We start from the raw sequence: 16,224 nt of genomic DNA on the forward strand, positions 1-16,224 counted from the left end.
GGGGGCGCTGGCGCCTATCTCAGCTACAATCGGGCGGAAGGCGTAGTACACCCTGGACAAGTCGCCACCCCATCGCAGGGCCAACACAGATAGACAGACAACATTCACACTCACATTCACACACTAGGGCCAATTTAGTGTTGCCAATCAACCTATCCCCAGGTGCATGTCTTTGGAAGTGGGAGGAAGCCGGAGTACCCGGAGGGAACCCACGCATTCACGGGGAGAACATGCAAACTCCACACAGAAAGATCCCGAGCCTGGATTTGAACCCAGGACTGCAGGACCTTCGTATTGTGAGGCAGACGCACTAACCCCTCTGCCACCGTGAACCCACATTTATATGTATGTATGAATATATGTGTACGTATATACACATGTATATATGTGTTTATACTGTATGCATTTATGTATGTGTATATATGTATGTATGTGCATGTGTGTGTGTGTTTATATATATATATATATATATATATATATATATATATATATATATATATATATATATATATATATGTGTATATATATATATTTATATGTATATATATATGTATATATATATATTTATATGTATATATATATATATATATATTTATATATATATGTATATATATATATATATATATATATATATACATATATTCAGTGGGGCAAAAAAGTATTTAGTCAGCCACCGATTGTGCAAGTTCTTTCACTTAAAATGAGGACAGAGGTCTGTAATTTTCATCACAGGTACAATTCAACTGTGAGAGACAGAATATGGGAAAAAAATCCAGGAGTTCACATTGTAGGAATTTAAAAGAATTTATTTGTAAATTATGGTGGAAAATAAGTATTTGTTCAACCATTCAAAGCTATCACTAATGGAAGGAGGTTTTGGCTCAAAATCTCACGATACATGGCCCCATTCATTCTTTCCTTAACACGGATCAGTTGTCCTGTCCCCTTAGCAGAAAAACAGCCACCAAAGCATGATGTTTCCACCCCCATGCTTCACAGTAGGTATGGTGTTCTTGGGATGCAACTCAGTATTCTTTTTCCTCCAAACACGACGAGTTGAGTTTATAGCAAAAAATTATATTTTGGTTTCATCTGACCACATGACATTCTCCCAATCCTCTGCTGTATCATCCATGTATCTATTTTGGGTTTTTTGCCCCACTGTGTATATATATATATATATATATATATATTAAGTTCCTTCACTTAAAATGAGGACAGAGGTCTGTAATTTTCATCACAGGTACAATTCAACTGTGAGAGACAGAATATGGGAAAAAAATCCAGGAGTTCACATTGTAGGAATTTAAAAGAATTTATTTGTAAATTATGGTGGAAAATAAGTATTTGTTCAACTATTCAAAGCTATCACTAATGGAAGGAGGTTTTGGCTCAAAATCTCACGATACATGGCCCCATTCATTCTTTCCTTAACACGGATCAGTCGTCCTGTCCCCTTAGCAGAAAAACAGCCCCCAAAGCATGATGTTTCCACCCCTATGCTTCACAGTCGGTATGGTGTTCTTGGGATGCAACTCAGTATTCTTCTTTCTCCAAACACGACGAGTTGAGTTTATAGCAAAAAAATTATATTTTGGTTTCATCTGACCACATGACATTCTCCCAATCCTCTGCTGTATCATCCATGTATCCATTTTGGGTTTTTTGCCCCACTGTGTATATATATATATATATATATATATATATATATATATATATATATATATATATATATATATATATATATATATACATTGTAGAGTATATTTACAAAACTTATGTGAAATAAATCCATCACTATGATAATTATCCTCTTTGAACCAGGAAGTAGCATACCTTAAAGATAGAGAGCGACATATACAGAACTCTACAATAGTTGTTTTTAATGTTAACAGCAGTTCAGTGTTGGTTAAGGAGTGTCTTCTACTTCATGATATTGCAGTTATATGTGATCATTTAGGTATTGCTAGAACAACATATCAAATGGTAGCCTAGGACGTATACGCAATACATTGGACCACCGCATATTTGCCATTCAGCTTAATTTGTTTTCAGTCAAAAAATATTCCAATTGGAGGATTTAGAACATAACGACAACCTACTGTACTTTACTGTATGAGAGTACTGAGTGGGTTGTTGTCAACACTAGTCATGATTATTATCAGTAGCCCAAATTAAAACCAGCCATGGATGGGTACAAGCCATATGGAAGAGGTCAGGCTGTAGGATCCTGCTTAAAGTTTGCGGCACCCGTCTTTGAATTTGCACCAAATTTAGAATTTGTGGAAAACGGCTGCTCATCAGGCCTCTGCAAAACTGGTAGGATGACAACCGGTAACTTGATCGCTGGGTCAGAAGCACACTTGACGTCCAGGTATACCTGCAATGTGGTGAAAATAGTTAGTCAGTTCTGACCATGGTCTTTAAACACGTTAAACTATGGGCCTGATCTCCTAAATGATTGGGTGCACTATTACACATGAAAACTTGATAGCACACACAAAATTGATCTATTAAGCACATGTCCAGAGGATTGCGCTTCTTCAATGAGCAAAACAAAGAGCGCAATCCATTTTGTGTTTGTTTCTTCATGAATATTTATAATACATCTTGTTTAATAGAACAGCCACGATATTGGGAGAATATGTGCAAATATAATCATTTAGCACTCACAATTTCATTTATCAAGCCTGAAACCGTTCTGCGGCCGGGAATATTCCGTCAGTGAGCTTGTCTACATATTTTGACTCTCAGAAATAAAAATATTAGCCGTATCCTCTATTCATCGATGACATTTATTAATTGTATAGCTGCTGGATGACTTAAGATAGGGGTGTCTAAACTTTTTCCATCAAGGACAGCGTAACCCTAAGTCCAAGTATGCGGGGGGCCCTTTTAATATATATAGTTTTTGTTGGCGCATAACATATTGTAGTATAAAAACTGTGAAAATATAAGACAAAAGCAAAGAGATGTAACGAGAAAAAGCCGAAATTTTGATATAAATAATTAATAATACAATTTGTCACGAGTCACGGAAAAGGGTGGAGAGCCATCTCCGGGTTGGGGAGGAGACCCTGCCCCAAGTGGAGGAGTTCAAGTACCTCGGTGTCTTGTTCACGAGTGAAGGGAGAGTGGATCGTGAGATCGACAGGCGGATCGGTGCGGCGTCTTCAGTATTGCGGACGCTGTATAGATCCGTTGTGGTGAAGAAGGAGCTGAGCCAGAAGGCAAAGCTCTCAATTTACCGGTCGATCTACGTTCCCATCCTCACCTATGGTCATGAGCTTTGGGTCATGATCGAAAGGATAAGATCACGGGTACAAGCGGCCGAAATGAGTTTCCTCCGCCGGGTGGCGGGGCTCTCCCTTAGAGATAGGGTGAGAAGCTCTGCCATCTGGGGGGAGCTCAAAGTAAAGCTGCTGCTCCTCCACATCGAGAGGAGCCAGATGAGGTGGTTCGGGCATCTGGTCAGGATGCCACCCGAATGCCTCCCTAGGGAGGTGTTTAGGGCACGTCCAACCGGTAGGAGGCCACGGGGAAGCCCCAGGACACATTGAGAAGACTATCTCTCCCGGCTGGCCTGGGAACACCTCGAGATCCCCCGAGAGGAGCTGGGCTTCCTGGACTTCCCTGCTTAGGCTGTTGCCCCCGCGACCCGACCTCGGCTAAGCGGAAGAAGATGGATGGATGGATAGACAATTTGTCATTTGTAAAACAAAGTTGTGATATAAAATGTCTGTGTTTTTTTTAACAGAAAAACATAAATCAAAATGGCCCTGCGGTTAGTGCATGTGCCTCACAATACAAAGGTCCTGAGTTGACCTGGGTTCAATCCTGGGCTCAGGATCTTTCTGCGTGGAGTTTGCATGTTCTCCCCGTGACTGCATGGGTTCCTTCGGGGTACTCCGGCTTCCTCCCACCGCTAAAGACATGCACCTGGGGATAAGTTAATTGGCAACACTAAATTGGCCCGAGTGTGTAAATGTGTGTGAATGTTGTCTGTCTATCTGTGTTGGCCCTGTTATGAGGTGGCGACTTGTCCAGTGTGTACCCCACCTTCCGCCCAAATGCAGCTGAGATAGGCTCCAGCAGTCCCTCGCGACCCCGAACGGGACAAGCGGTATGAAATGGATGGATGGATGAAAAATGGCCCTGCATATTTAGAGTTTTCAAATTTCGGCCACAACCCTGAATTAGTCATATGAGAGTTTTAGATTGGTTCTCATTACAATACGTCTTTTTTATTTGGCATTTATATTGTTGTTTTTTTTCTGACAACATGTTGCACGCTAACAAAACATAAGTATCATGCTGCGTGGTGGAGTGGAAGAGTGACCGTGCGCAACCCGAGGATCCCTGGTTAAATCCCCACCTAGTACCAATCTCGTCATGTCCGTCGTGTCCTGAGCAAGACACTTCACCCTTGCTCCTGATGGGTGCTGGTTAGCACCTTGCATGGCAGCTCCCTCCATCAGTGTGTGAATATGTGTGTGAATGGGTAAATGTGGAAGTAGTGTCAAAGCGCTTTGAGTACCTTGAAGGTAGAAAAGCGCTATACAAGTACAACCCATTTATCATTTATTTATCATTAAAATGGCCCCCGGATTGCACTTTGGACTTTAGAGGGCTGATTAAAATTTGAGTTGTTTTAGTGTGTTGTTTCGTATTCATTTTTTCATATACTGTATAAACAGTCCATTTTTTACAAAGTATATAAAATATGAAAAAACGTCCTGCAATATGCATTTTCTGGCACATTGATCATTGCACCATTACAACCGTAATTACCGTGATCACTGTGAAAACCGTCAGCTACATAAAACATTTGTAAGTACATGTATACACAAAGAATACATTACAGTTTGAAACAAAATATATTCACCATGTTCGCCTGGTAGACCAATGGTAGAATTTACCTCCAACTTCCAGTCCTTGTACTTCCAACCACTATACGTCCGGTTGTTACATGACAAATTTATAATGTTACAAAACATTTTGAATAATATTTGTATGTACATGTTCATGTTACACATACAAGCATTGACCAGGTACATAATAAACCAAAGTATACAACAATGTAAACAGCTGTAATGTAATGACTGAAATAACGACAGTTGCATAGGGTCTGCTGTCTCGATCACACCTCTACGTAGTAGAGAAGGGGGGTCCATAAATTGGTAGGTGTATGTCAACAACATGACAAAATGCCACAGGTTGGATCATATGATTCCATAAATGTAGAGGGAAATGAGTGTCTCCATGGTGACAGCAGGTATACATGCAAACTGCTCATTTAAACAGAGCGGTCTGCACCACTTTTACACTTGGGTATTAATTGTACACACAGTCTTGGCAGATCACCCACAGCACACCCTGTAATAATACAGACATTTTTTTTCTTTGCTCATGCTATTTATCACTTTTTATTTTCGGAAAGCTTTTCTTAGTGGAGGTCATTATCTCCAAGTGTTTAATGTCCAAAAGTGCAAAAGTAAGGTGCATTGGGGATATGCACAAAACAAGCACAAAGAAAATGTGCATGAAAACATAGCTGACGGAGAGCTAATATTCAAAAATAGCTAAGCAAGATTTAAGGTCCGTGTACATCGCCTGCCATTTGTTTTTCATTAGAATAGAAAAATAGTTTGACATAAGGATCAATTTTTCCCGATTTTTGGTTTGATAATAAAAAAACAAAAAAACGGAAAACGGATCGCTATCCTATTTCAAAGGAGCCATATGTAATAATTTCATGTCAAGTCATCATTAAATGACCCTGATATGTCAAAATGCATTAATAAATCATGTTATTTTCGAATACCTCTATAACTGATAACAGTAGTTCAGCCGGGATATGTTCATTTCAAAATTAGATTTACAGCCCCGAAATCTTGTTACCGTTTTAACCAATCAGAAAGTATGTCACATCCAGGTTGCCTGTTACGCACTTTCAATTAGTTTGGCCACTGGTAAAGTTACTAAATATGTCAGACCTTAGTAAATCTAAAAGGCCTCGTTACGATTCTCTATTTATTCATGATAAAACTAGGAACAAAACAAGGATTTGTATTGGAGATACCTTTAAATGATGGAGACAAATTTTTTATCCTAGGCAAAAATGTGATAATTTCCTCCTTAATGGGTAAGTCAGGCATTTACATTTTCTTGTTACTTGTAATAAATAGAAATTGACATTTGGAATGTAAACTATATTTACCAATACCATATATGATCTTGTCTAACAAAGCTAGTATGTTCGTGTAACGAATGCTTAGCATGCTAGCCCGGTCAATGACAAATCGACATCCAGAGTAACAGGGGAAATATATGCCTGTTAGCCTGTATGTCCATGTGTCATCCAACTGACAGGGCAAAATATATTTTTGACAAATAAAACTTATGTGGATATAGGTAGTGTCAGTGGCTTTCCTTCTAAAAATGCTGATACACTGAGGAAATATGTTCCAACATTAGTACGGTTGTCGTGGTAATGTGGACTACATGTACCAAGTTATATGGCAATCTGAATAGTTTGAAAAGGTAGCCTATAGGTAGACCTTTTGGTACAATGTGTCCTCTTTAGTTTTGGGCGTACATTAAGCTGCTAAGCATGCTACTTACTGTCACCAACATAACCATTGCTAGCGTTGGTTGTGGTTGGTTTGAATCTTTGATTTCTGATAGTACTGATAATAACCACATGATTGCCATTTGTTGTTTTATTGTGCGCAGGCATGATGTACTTCTTCCTGAAAATAGCCTAATGTTTGTGTAAAATGTAGTCGCCCAGTCGATTGAGCTGGATTTGGCTGCGTATCCGGCAACCTCAGTCAGGGAGAGAGCAAGGCCTACAACATTTTGACCGTGATTGCAGTCCCATTTCTGGGCACATTATTACATTTGGGTCCCTAAATGATATTTTCTAAAAATTGAAATGGGGATCAAAACACATAAAATTATTCTCTCTTCAAAGTTTAGAGATATGCATAGGATTACACAAGCGCAGTGTCTCTTTTCAGATCCGCCCGCCGAAACAACAACAACTGAAGAAGAGCGACATTTGTCTTCTCAATAAAGAACCAATAAATACTAACTTTACAAAACAGAAGGGAACTCTTGGCCGCGGGAATATTATTTTAAAGACTGTCGTTGTTCTTTGTCTTCTTCTTTCATTGATCCGGGTCACTCACAGTCAGGGATCTGAAAAGAGATACTGCTTATGTCCAACTCAAGCAAACTGAACTGCAAATTTTCCGCTCGTTTTAAGTCCCATTTTCGATTTTTAAAAACATCAATGTAAACAGATAAAGGATAAAGATCCTTTTTTAGTTTTTTTAATTATCAAACCAAAAATCGAGAAAAGGGTACAGTATATGGAGGGAGGCGTGGCCTGCGGGCCTGCTGCGAAGCGGGGTGTGCCAGGATCGTCTTCGAAATCAGCAACAGGTGCATAGATGGCCCTCCTGTGCCTGGTTACCTAATCATCTGTCGCTCTCTTAAAAGGCAGAAGCCGGTAGGAGAGAAGAGATTAGAGTGGGAGTCGTAGCTGGACCTGGAGGAGTGTTGGAGTGAGAGCTAGAGAAAAAAGGACAATTTCTGAAAAGCCACAGAAGGACTTTGTTTGAAAAAAATAAAACTTTATTGTCAACCTGAATCATGCTTGCATGTCAATGCTTGGTGGTCCAAAGAACCCACTGGAGGGCAACCTCCACAGCGTATTTTATGTTAAACAGTTTTTCATTTCCAAACAAGAAATGAATGGCCGCGACGTACATGGGCCCACTTACCATGCTGGTGATTGCCAACATCCATCCACGACGGTTCTACACTAACAAAGACATGTGATTGGCCTAAATAGTTCCAGGTGATGATTAGCAGCAGGTAAAAAACATAATTGTTAATCACCCCAGTTGACGAAGACAGCAAGAAACAGTGTGAAGAAACAACACAAGCAGAACAGGAAGTGGAAACAAAATAAGAGCTCAAGAAAGGAAGTGAAGCAGAAACCCATGAAAAACATCCATAACTAAACAAGATCGTAACATGTTATTTTGGATCTTAGTAGATCAGGCCCAGTATCATACACACCTTAAGTCGGTATTCTTCTTTGATGACCTTGCAGTTAAAGATGGAAGTGCACGTAGTGGGGGGTATGGTGACCATCCTGACGACAGAGTGGCCTGTAGAAGGTGTTATGCACTCCCCCACCTCTTTCAAGATGTTTTTGGTTTCAACTGGCCTCTTGCCTTTTGCAAAATAACTGTACTTTTTGTACAAACAGTACTTGGGCCTGATATCTCCAGATGAGCTGTTCTGAATGTGGGCCGCCACTTTTATGCCTTCCCTTGCAAAACTATGAGAAAACCTTGGATATGTAACTTATGCTCTTTTAGTGACTTGTTTGGTTTGTATTAGGGTTGTCTCAATATCAATATTTTGGTACCGCTACCAAAATTATTCCATACGTTTTGATACTTTTCTAAATAAAGGGGTCCACAAAAAATTGCTTTATTGGCTTTTTTTGTAACAAATAATCTTACGGATAGGTTGATTGGCAACACTAAATTGGCCCTAGTGTGTAAATGTGAGTGTGAATGTTGTCTATCTGGGTTGGTCCTGCGATGAGGTGGCGACTTGTCCAGGGTGTACCCCGCCTTCCGCCCGTTTGTAGCTGAGATAGGCGCCAGCGCCGCCCCCCCCCCCCCCCCCCCCCCCACCCCGCGCACCCAAAGGGAATAAGCAGTAAAAAATGGATGGATGGATGGAATCTTACGGTACATTCAACATATTTTTCTTATTGCAATCAAAGTACAATTTTGTCCATAAATAAAAGAGTGAACATACTAGACAATTTGTCTTTTAGTAGTAAATAAACAAAGACTCCCAATTAGTCTGCTGACATATGCAGTAACATATTGTGTCATTTATCATTCTATTACTCTGTCAACATTATAATGGACAAGCTGTAAAAATTGATTATTAATCTACTTGTTCATTTTATTGTTAATATCTGCTGACTTTCTCTTTTAACATGTTCTATCTACACTTCTGTTAAAGTGCAATAATCACTTAGTTTTCTGTTGTTTGATACTTCACATTAGTTTTGCATGCTACCAAAAATTTAGGTATCGATCCGATACCAAGTAGTTACAGGATCATATATTGGTCATAATTTAAGTTTGCATGTGTCCAGGGGCATATTTCCTGTATAGTATGAATTAAAATGAAAAAGATTTTGTGATGATAAAAAATATTGATGTAATCATAGTAGTATCGACTAGATATGCTATTGTACTTGGTATCATTACAGTGGATGCCAGGTGTAGATCCACCCATGGCATTTGTAAACATGCTTCACTACGGTGGGTAGTGAAGCATGTTTAGCTATTCCTCGTCCTGCAGGAATGATACTTGTAAGAAACTCACTTATTTGTCGCCATGGAGGCGAGGATTAGTGATTTAGAAGAAGCTAGAACACTGCCGATTGCGGATGAACATTAGCCGCTAACTTGCTAGCCATGTTTTAAAGCACCTCTTCCTGTGGGGTTTCAGTGTTATAACGTCACCTTTGTCATCCATCCATCCATTTTTTACCGCTCATTACCTTTGGAGTCACGGGGGGCGCTGGTGCCTATCTCAGCTACAATGGGGCGGAAGGCGGTGTACACCCTGGACAAGTCGCCACCTCATCGGAGACCTTTGTCATTTTTTAAGCCAAAATGCGTCCATTCTACCTTTCCTGTCTACTTGTAAGTACTCTGTGATTGTGCGCTGCCGAACATGCTCCTCTGCTGGTATAACCAATGTTTTATGACGAGCCGTCATGCCTGTAAAAAAAATAAAAAATATGTCGAACTGGTACTTTTCAAACGTTTTTGATTCATTAGTACTGCGACACTATTCTAGTACCGGTATACCGTACAACCTTAGTTTGTATCGTTCTTGTCACTATAATGACCATGGCAACATAGCTGATGCCTTATCCTAAAACCATAAACTGCCACAGAGGACTTTGAGCTTTAATGTGATTGCAAAGTTTTACCTGGGAAGAAGCAGGATTTGTCAATAGTCACTTCCAGGTTGACTGTGCCTGAAGAAAAGAGGTGCATCTTCTTTTCAACGATGCTGCGCTGAAGAACCTGACATGGGGGTGGAAGTGATCATCAAAAATTTGAAAAGTGTGTTTGTGTTGTGGAAGATGGCTGTCATGGACGCCGGGTCACAGCTTCCTTTATGGGCCACTGTAAAACGAATTTTTGCTTTGCTGTCTGTCCTCATTGACCTGCTCAGAGCTCCCTCCAGAGTGTACTTGATTTCCCCCCACGATCCTTTAAATTACGAGGGTGAATTTCTACAAGATGTGAGAGCAAAGTTTGGCAAACGCCATGCAAGTTGGTCTGATCACAAACATCTGGTTTTAGCTCACTGTTGGGGAATTTGAAAGGTGAACGAAAACGTGTGACGGCCACGAATGACAACACCGTTACCTGTAAAATGGAGAGGTGTGTAACTCATACTTTATTGGATTTGGAAGGTTGCATGCCTGCATGCATACCTGTCATAGTTGGACAAGAGCAGAACTGTTTTACACACAAGTCTGGTTTCTCCTTCGCCTTCTACTGGTTAGCTCGAGGGCGTCAAACCTGCAGCCCACAGGCCCATATGTTGTGGCCTTTTACTTAAAGGGGCTTTTTGTAACATTTACGCTAATTACAGAAAAAAACACGCTCACTCTCCAAAAAACGTAATAAAACAAAAATAAAGAGTTGCACGGCAAAAAGTGTACTTCAAGAAAAAGCAAGGCCAGCAATAATCATACCCTTTTAATAATTATTACAAACTGTGCAGGCGGTACCAAACACAGTCCGGTTTCGACAATGTCTTCGTCAGTGTGCAATTTCCAACAGGAAGGGATGCACTTAAATAGTCACAACTGTGGACAATCAATTGACATAATAAATCAAGAACAACTACAAAATTTTACAAAATAAATAAAGACTGAGTACAGTATCATAGGAAAATAAATAAGGCAATAAACATTATTATAGCTTTATAAATTGTTTTATTGCTTTATTTTTTAAATATTTTTTTCTTTATAGTTTTGTAAATTGTTGTATAAATTTTGTATTGCTTTATTTATATAAATTGTTCAAAATAAATCAAAGAGTCAGAACAGTATTATAGGTAAATAAATAAAGCAATAACATTTGTATTGCTTTCCACATTTTTTATGTTTTTATTGCTTTATTTTTTATATTTTTTATTGCTTTATTATTATTTTTTTAATTTAGTTTTTTTATTATTGTTTTATTTCTTTATTTATATAAATTGTGCAAAGTAAATTAAAGAGTCAGTACAGTATCATAGGAAATAAATAATGCTATAAAAACATGTGTGCACAACCCATCCATCCATCTATGTTCTACCGCTTGTCCCTTTTTGGGTCGCGGGGGGTGCTGGAGCCTATCTTAGCTGCATTCGGGCGGAAGGCGGGGTACACCTTGGATAATTCGCCACCTCATCACAGGGCCAACACAGATAGACAGACACCATTCATCACTCACATTCACACACTAGAGCCAATAGAGTGTTGCCAATCAACCTATCCCCAGGTGCATGTCTTTGGAGGTGGGAGGAAGCCGGAGTACCCACGCAGTCACAGGGAGAACATGCAAACTCCACACAGAAAGATCCCGAGCCCGGAATTGAACTCAGGACTACTCAAGACCTTCGTATTGTGAACCATTATAACACAATTGTTTGGCTTTATTTATTTTCCTATGTTACTGTACTAAGTCTTTGATTTATTTTGTACAATAGTTGTACAATACTTTTTGTACAATAATTTTGTACAATGTTCAGTTAAACCCCTACTGGTAACGGTGGTGTTATTTTTTTGCTTTGAAAAATGTAACTGTGAGAAAGTTGCAAACTGCCCCTTTGACTTAATAGTTTACTGCAGTAGTTCTGAAGCTTTTTTTTACCAAGTATCACTTCAGAAAACACTTGGCTCTCCAAGTACCAGCAAAATTATCAATGTTAAAAAACAGTAGCGTAGTAGGCCTAAGTATTCATTAAAAACAAGGTGGAGGTTTTATTTAACCCATTTTTGTCCACTGTAACATTAAACGTTACACAATTCGAACAGTAACACACGGTTTCAATATAGAAAAAAAAACACTGTACCTTAAACAAGTGGATCTTTGGCGTACCACTCGTGTTCTCAAACTTTGAAAATCACTGGTTTAGTGTAATTAAGGCCAGCTAATTGTTAAATACCTTGTAGCAATCTTGAATCCCGCTTTATCTTTTTTTTTAAATAATAGGGCCAGAGCCCATTTTTGGGCCAGAGTCCACCCAAAAAATATATTCTTCTCAGCTGTGGTTCGTATGGCCCACAGCGGTACTCAGTTGTAATACACGTTTCCACCACTTGTGGCAGTAATGACAATCTCACACAAACAGAGGAAGTCTGGAGCTCGAGTCATAGAGAAGATACTCAAGTGCAAAAATTATGACTAAAGTGGTGAAACTGTAATTTTATTTGCACTTAAATTTTATCAACAGTTTATTTATCACTAATTTAGTTACAATGTATTTATTTTCGTCACTGTGTGTGCCAAAAATAAATGTTTCATGATTTTTTTTTGAATCCTTTGTTTTGCAGTATATTTGATTGGTATTTATTTTCTAATCAGCCTGACCTTTTGTGACTAACACATGCTTTCATCTGACAAGGTTTATTTTGTTAAACTGTGAGTCGCTTGGATATAATTACTCTGTAACACTTTAGTATAGGGAACACATATTCACCATTAATTAGTTGTCTATTAACATGCAAGTTAGTAACATATTGGCTCTTAATTAGTCATTGATAAGTATATTATTAAGTACCCTTATTCTGCATGGCCTTATTATACAACCAGTAAGCCATTGACTAAGAGTATTCCCTCAATAACCTCAGAATTATCGCTTATTAGCAACCCTAACCCTTATATGTTCCCCTGGTGTGGGGGTCGGCAACCCGTGGCTCTAGAGCCGCATGCAGCTCTTTAGCGCCGCCCTAGTGGCTCTCTGGAGCTTTTTCAAAAATTTATAAAAAATGGAAAAAGATGAGGGTAAAAAATATATCTTTTGTTTTAATATGGTTTCTGTAGGAGGGCAAACATGACCCAAACCTCCCTAATTGTTATAAAGCACACTGTTTTTAATAAACATGATTCACTGATTCGAGTATTTGGCGAGCGCCGTTTTATCCTACTAATTTTGGCGGTCCTTGAACTCACCGTAGTTCGTTTACATGTATAACTTTCTCCGACTTTCTAAGGCATGTTTTATGCCACTTCTTTTTCTGTCCCATTTTGTCCACCAAACTTTTAACGTTGTGCATGAATGCACAAAGGTGAGTTTTGTTGATGTTATTGACTTGTGTGGAGTGGAAAGAGACATATTTGGTTACTGCATGACTGCAAGCTAATCAATGCTGACATGCTATTTAGGCTAGCTATATGTACATATTGCATCATTATGCCTCATTTGTAGCTATATTTCAGCTCATTTGGTTTCCTTTAAGTCCTCTTAATTCAATTTATATTTCATGACACTATCTGTATTGTAATATGGCTTTTATTTTTTTGCGGCTCCAGACATATTTGTTTCTGTATTTTTGGTCCAATATGGCTCTTTCAACATTTTAGGTTGCCGACCCAAGCCCTAGTGTCCAAATAATTCTAAATGAAGTATTTGTTACTTTAATAAGCAACTAATTAATGGTGAATATGTTCTCCTTACTAAAGTGTTACCAATTATTCATTACCACTAAAACCTTGAGTAAGATTAAGATTAATGTACTAATTCTGTGTCAAAACTAAAGAGGTCCCCGAAACCCTCTGTAGTGGAAAAATTGGGCCCAGAGGTCATAAAGGTTAAGAACCCCTGCACAAGAGAAGAAAAACTACAATACTGCCGCAGACACAGTATTTACAACACAACAAACACACACTGGGCGACACAGAGTGTTTGTTTGTAAATAAGCAACTACAGTATTAAGTACATTTGATGATGTTATTTGAAGTCTTACCTTGGCCATCCTGGATTGAGAAAAGTCTTGATATTGAAGTATTTCTCTTTGTCGTGGTGTATTACGATTGTTCTTCTGTAGTGTTTGGTCCATTTCACGTTGGCTTTTGCCTTCATTTTGATTCAGAGTGACTTGATTTTGCAGTCCTTTGTCACTTGGAATGTGATGTGTCCTGTTATGTCATCGCCACTGGTGAACACATTGTCTTTGTTTATGGGATTATATTCCACTGAGAAGTCCTTAACATGCAGCATGGCGACAGACAATACTTCCCAGTGTCAAGTTGGGTGTGTTCCTAATTGTAAGTCCTCGAAGAAGCCTTTGGCTAATGGTTAACTTCTAATTTCAGCCTACAATTTTACTGATGGGTAATAAATATTGCTGTCTATAATGCACTATGTAACAGGTTGTGGCTTCGCTAATAAATCCAATTCTTTACCCATAATAAATAAAACTAGATGAAGCAATTCCTCAAGGAATTGCGTGTGAATGCTCCAATGCTGAAGTTGAACTGAAATGCTGACAGAATGAAGTAAGAATACTTTGAATGTTGGAGGGTTTGAATTTCCAGGAAATTCGGAATTTTCTTTGGAACTTGGGAAAGTGTTAGTTTGAATGTCCAGGATGAGTGTAATGCGTTAATGTTGGAATGGTTTTAAAATGTGGGAATTGTGTAACTTGGAAAAATGTCCCATTCATTTCAATGGGAACTTCCTGGAATTTTGGGAATTGTGGGAAAAGTGGGATTTTTTTTTTGAAAATTGAGCATGGATGTCCTGAATGAGTTGGTGATGAAATTGTTTGAATCAGCGCACGAAATGTTGAAGTAGTAACAATGTTTTAATTGAAAAATGGTATTACAGAATTCTGGGAAAACCGAGAATTTTTCAAGTTCTGAAAAAGATTGGAAACAAGGTTAAAAAGAACCCAGGAATTTATGGAAATGTGTTGAACGTGGAAAATGGTTGTTTGTGTTGAAGGTGTAATAATTTGAATCGGTTGAAAAATGGATTATTCATTTTGAATGGGGAAAATGTCCCTAAAAACTGGAATTTCCAGGAAATCCAGGATTTTTTTTATAATTGTTGAAAAGGAGCACACAATTCCTGGACAGGCTACATATTTTGACGTTGGAACGGTTTGAATCGGATAGACAATGTGGGAGTTGTGGAACTTTGAAAAATTTTCCATTCTTTTCAAAGGGAATTTCAATGAAATTTGGGTATTTGGGGAAAAGAGGTAATTTTTGGGAAAATGTTGAAAAATATGAATGCTCTGAATGTTTGGTGTTGGAATTTTTCAAATCGGTCGAGAAATGTTGTAGTAACATTTTTGATTAAGAATTTGTACTACGGATTTCCTGGAATTTCAGGAAAACCGGGAATTTTTAAAGTTAAAAAAACAACTTTTGTTTATTGTCGTGAATGATTTGTCGGGGGAACGGTTGAAGTGGGTTGAAAAATGTGGGGGGAGTAGTTGACAGAAAAAAGGGCAAAAAAAGTGTTTGAAAAAATGGGAATTCTGGGAAATCCAGGAATATTTTTTAAACTTGTAAAAATGATACCTTGAATGTCCAGGATAAGTGGAATATGTTGTAGGTGGAATCGTTTGAAAAATGTGGAAATGGTGGAAGTCTGAAAAATGGCCAATTCAATTTGAATGGGAAAAATGTCCCGGAAAACCTGGAATTCTGGGAATTTTTGGAATTTGTCAAATGAAATCCCGCAATTCCCAAATAGGTTGAGCAGTTTGAAGTTGGAACGGTTTGAATCGGATGCATTCACACTGTAAGCATAAAACTGCCCCTGCAGGTTTAAAATGTGTACTGCATATATGTTGAAAAAAAAATGTAATGCGTCAATCTTATTGTTTAAGTCACATCCGGACAATACTTGTGGAGGGCCAAAATTAAATAATTACATGAAATAATTACTTAAATGTTTAATTTATTATTATAATTTGAATTGAATACATAAATGTGTCAATTTATTTAATGACATTTAATCATCAAATTATTTATTTGATGATTTCATAATCTTAATAATTTAATTATTTATTGATTAATTTAATTACTCAAATAAACATTTGCGTATTTATTTCTTAAATGTTGTCCAATTTGGTCAGTGCTTCATGGATTTATT

At 38.2% G+C, this 16,224-nt stretch overlaps 1 pseudogene; it reads right to left on the bottom strand.

Annotated features, from left to right (window-relative positions):
- Positions 1-1,810: 1,810 nt before the first annotated feature.
- Positions 1,811-16,224, bottom strand: LOC133556414 (arrestin domain-containing protein 3-like; annotated as a pseudogene).

Source organism: Nerophis ophidion, linkage group LG07 (assembly GCF_033978795.1).
Source record: "Nerophis ophidion isolate RoL-2023_Sa linkage group LG07, RoL_Noph_v1.0, whole genome shotgun sequence".
NCBI lineage: Eukaryota > Metazoa > Chordata > Actinopteri > Syngnathiformes > Syngnathidae > Nerophis > Nerophis ophidion.